Below are 4551 nucleotides of genomic sequence, written 5' to 3' on the forward strand. Positions count from 1 at the left end.
TACTCTCCTTTGCTCTGAGTAGTGCATCTTTGACACCTCCTCCTCCGAGGTAAGGCCAGCCAATGCTCTCTCTACTACCATGTTTGGGTCTGGCCTCTTTCTCCCAGATGACTCTTCTCTGCGTCTTCTACTCCTGTTACTCCTGTTTCACATTGGAATTCCTGTCTTGTTTTCTTATGTGATGTGGTCTGTGTCTTTGTCCTAAGCCTGGTATCCTGGCTGTCTGCGTTTGGGTCCTTCTCCACACATCCTGACACTCTCCTTTGCTCTGAGCAGTGCATTTTTGACCCCTTCCCCCTCCGAGGTAAAGCAAGCCAATGCACGCCACTACCATGTTTGAGTCTGGCCTCTTTCTCCCAGATGACAAAGCAGTCTTCAGGACAAAAACTTACAACACAAGTTGGTTTGAAGGATTTGCATGTTACAAAATTGTTATTATTATTGAGAACAAATGATTAAAAACAAAAGGATACACAACTCAACATGTTTCAGGTTGCTTTGCTCATTTTATTTTTTCAAGGAAGACCAAAGAAATAATAATACAGAATTTCGTGTACCACAGATTCATCGCTTTCTCAGGGCTTAGTGCTGGGGAAGACGCTGCTTGACCCGCTTTAATCTGTGATGGAAACGGCCACAGCGAACAAAATGGGAGCTATAGCAAACCAGAACGCTGAAGTGAGGCTACTGACTGGAGTTAGGAAGAGAGACCACATCTCTCCCACTTTAGCTTCTCTCCATTGGCTTCCTGTAGGATTTAGAGTAGACTTCAAAATCCTTCTGCTGACTTATAACGTTACGTATAACCTTCCTCTATGACAGGGTTTATAGTTAGGGCTGGTTCAGGTGGCTCTGAACCATATACTGCTACAGGCCTAGACTGCTGGTGGGACACATCTGGAGCCCTGTCCTCTCTCCTCCTTTCATTTTGCAGAGTTCATGCAGAGTGAATTGTCATTATCATTATCTGCTGCTCCTTGGAGTTTGGCCTCAGTCTCTCTCTCTCTCTTTGTTTCCACAGATTCTCCAGAGTTCCATCCATCTGCACCAACCTCCTCCGCTTGTATCGTACCCTTCCCCTCTTCCTGCTGTTACACCGGCCTTCTCTGCCTTCCTTCAGCTCCCATTAACCACTTCATGTTCTGCACATTATGTGTTGTAAACTGTTTTTGTCTGTGTAGAACCTCTGTTGCAGGTCTGCCCGTCCTGGGTGAGGGATCCCTCCTCTGTTGCTCACCCTGAGGTTTCTCCAATTTTTTTTTACCTGTTAAAAGGGTTTTCTATGGAGTTTTCCCTCAGTCGATGGGGGTCTAAGGGCAGACGATGTTATTATGATGCTATGTTAAAAAAAAAAAATCTTTGAGACAAACTGTTTGTAAAAACATAAAGTAAATCCCCTGCCTTCCCACTGTGCTCATGAATTTGGTATGGCTGTTGTTATCTGTTTTGTAAGCTCTCTGACACCTGAATTTCCCTGCAGGGATGAATAAAGTTTTACTCTGTTATACCCTCAACTCCACTCTTGTGATGGAATTTTGTTGATACCAACATCCTTTCCTCAAACACCTAGCATTTTTTTAGTCCTCTGAAGTATTCTTAGTCTCTACATGCAGTGTAATGCCTTGTAAGTAAACCTGAAGCTCTATGTTTGACATTCCTATAGCTATAAAGCAACAAGTGGGGTTTCCCACCACACCACAACACACCAGGAAACATTTCCACATGGCCAGGGTAACTAAATCTAAACTCTAAACTAAATGAAAATAAAAACTAATGAAAACCTGAAAGTATAATAACCTTGCACAGGACACACTGTTATGGGAGTCTTCCCTGGCTCCTAACATTTAAACTCTCCTGATTAGACTCTCTGGTGAATTTGACCAAGTTGTCATCAAAGGGATGAAGTACAACACAACACAAGGTGAAGTGTTTTCAAATCAAATTTTATTCATATGGCATTTTCATACATTCAAGCAACACAAAGTCCCTGTAGTATATTATACTCCTTAACTTTTTTACTTTAAACTATTGTATGTTCTTATTTGTGTGTATGTATGTATGTATGTATGTATGTATGTAAGCCTTGTATGTATGTAGATGCTCTACTTCATGGGTTCCATAATTTGCTTAGAAATCATCAGACCTAATGGGATATGCATGGTTCAATATGACTGAATGATCCTGTTCCTGTCTTCTCTAATGGGTAAGAGACATGAGTTACAGCGCATTGGGTTCGTTCTAGCCTAAAAGTTAAAAGGTTCAGAGGTCATTGGCCATCTGGACAAGAGCTTCCTCTCTGTCTGGAGATGGGGGAGTCAGAAAATTTATATAAGTCAGAAGTCTGGGCCAGCTGCGATCCCTTCTTTTCGTAAACACATCAATATATCACCCCCACCCCTCCCTCTTACAGGAATGTTACAAATCCAGAGCAGTTTGGGCCTTCACCTCATAAACAAACCCCCACCCCCGCCTCACAGACACAGGAGGTGGACACACACACACACACACACACACACTGGGTCCAATTGACCCTCCCACCCTGTCCCCAGTGATTAAAAATTTCTGGCCACACCAGGGGGTTTTCTGACCCAATAGGAAATGGCCATGATTTCAATTCTTAATCCATGCTCACTGGGTCTAATTGACCCGCTACGGCAGCACAAGGGTTATACCTACACCCCATGTCTCAGGGGTCACCCTGTCCCCAGTGATTAAAAATTTCTGGCCACACTAGGGGGTTTTCTGACCCAATAGGAAATGGCGATGATTTCAATTCTTAATCCATGCTCACTGGGTCTAATTGACCCGCTACGGCAGCACAAGGGTTATTTAGGTTAAAATCATTTTCCATAAATGAAAGGCGTGCTAAAAGAGCCCGCCCATCCTTCACTACAGTGCTGCCCTTCACCGAGATCAAGGGGTTTTTAATAAGTATGGCCACTCCATCTGATTTGTTTTCATTTGAACCACTGAATAGGGAGGTCCTGGGTGGCCACATTTCTTCCCATTTGCTGTAGTGTTTTAAAAAGGGCAGGTTGCATTCCTGCAATAAAAACACACCTGAGTCAACAGACTGTAGGAAGGAAAATATACTTTGTGCTCTAACTCTTGACTTCACACTTCTCACATTGATTGTGGAAATGTTGAGAGCCATGAGTATGGAAATTAAAAACAACAGGTACTGCATTTTTAAATAGTTTTTAAAAAACCAGGGTTATGTCCATTTCACTCTTTTGCATCTTGTAACAGAAGCTCATTTCGCGTCTCATAACAATTAGGGGGCAAATCTAGAGTTTCTGATCTCCTGAAAGCATCATTTCCCAGTCTTTCATGTGGAGTTGATTGCAGTGAAATTGTCAGAAAAGAACACTGGTCAGTTGTGGAGCAGACATTTGGCCTCTCCTCAGGTGAGGTGGCAGTTCCAACATCTATACGCCCTCTCTTTTCTAAGTTCTCTGCCACCTCAGGGCTGGATAGTTCTGACACATTTCTTTTCAGGAGGGGCTGTGCGTCGGGGAAGGAGGCTTCACTGGACCCTTCTTCCACAATCTGGAGACTGGTGGAGGTTTCGGGTCCAGATTCACCGGCTGCCTGGCTCTCAATACTTTCCTGCTCTTCCCCCTCTGCTGGGGTGAGGCCAGGCCCCTCCCCTTTTCCCGCCTCACTGGGCTCCTCTCCTCCAATCACAGTTCTTGGCGGGAAATTTGAATTTTCCAGCCCCTCCCTTTCAATTAACACTTCTTGTCGGCCATTTTCCTTTTTTTATCGATGTTCTCTTGCCTTTTTTGAGCTTTTAATTTGTTGGCAAATGATTTTGGGCAGTCTCTGAAGAGGTGGGTTGCCTCTCCACAGAGGTTGCATTTTCTCCCGTTTGGGCATTCCTCAAAGGAATGCCCCACTTCCCTACATTTGCCACACACAGTTTTCTGGCAAGCTTCTACCAGGTGCCCATGCTCACCACACTTGCGGCACAGCTTCGGCATTCCCTGGTAGTGAATGTAGCCCCTGTTCTCTCCAAGGACTATCATGGATGGGAGATGTCTCAGGCCCTGGAAGCCCAGGGGGTCCTGCCATTGCTGGACAGGGACCCTCCAGGCACAATTCCATATGCCATCCTCATCTCTCACCTTGGTAGCCTGGCCTTTGACAGTGCAATATCTCCCCAGCCATATGCAAATGTCCTCAGCATTTACTGTCTCATTGAACATCCTGACAATCACCACTTTCTGGGAGTTGTCAGCCAGTTCCAAAAAATAGCTTGAACTCGTTGGTGTTCCTCTCCACGGAAGTCTTTAGTAAAAGGCAAAAGACTTATGCGTTATGAAGAGAAGCCACTTTTCACCGATCGCATAGACTCTGACTTGGATAGGCATTTGGTTTGTAGCTGCGCAGCAGGAGTCCTGCAGACATAGAAGCGTGATCCATCTGCCCTATTTGGACCACGCTGAACACGCTGATGTGTGTCTCATCTCTCTACGACCTTGCCTTCCCGAAATACTCCTCAAAGGGCCAGCTCAGCATGTTGCTGAAAATGTCAAAGTGCCAACTCCA

The 4551-nt window shown here is 44.8% G+C and overlaps 1 non-coding gene across 1 annotated transcript; it reads right to left on the reverse strand.

Moving 5' to 3' along the window:
- Positions 1-4225: 4225 nt before the first annotated feature.
- On the reverse strand, positions 4226-4339 carry LOC146960758 (U5 spliceosomal RNA). Its single transcript, XR_015035373.1, has one exon. It is a non-coding gene; the product is annotated as a U5 spliceosomal RNA (small nuclear RNA).
- Between the last annotated feature and the right edge of the window lie 212 nt (positions 4340-4551).

Source organism: Trachurus japonicus, unplaced genomic scaffold (genome assembly GCF_045865225.1).
Source record: "Trachurus japonicus isolate A0001 unplaced genomic scaffold, Traja_1.0 AP030028.1".
In the NCBI taxonomy this organism is placed as follows: domain Eukaryota; kingdom Metazoa; phylum Chordata; class Actinopteri; order Carangiformes; family Carangidae; genus Trachurus; species Trachurus japonicus.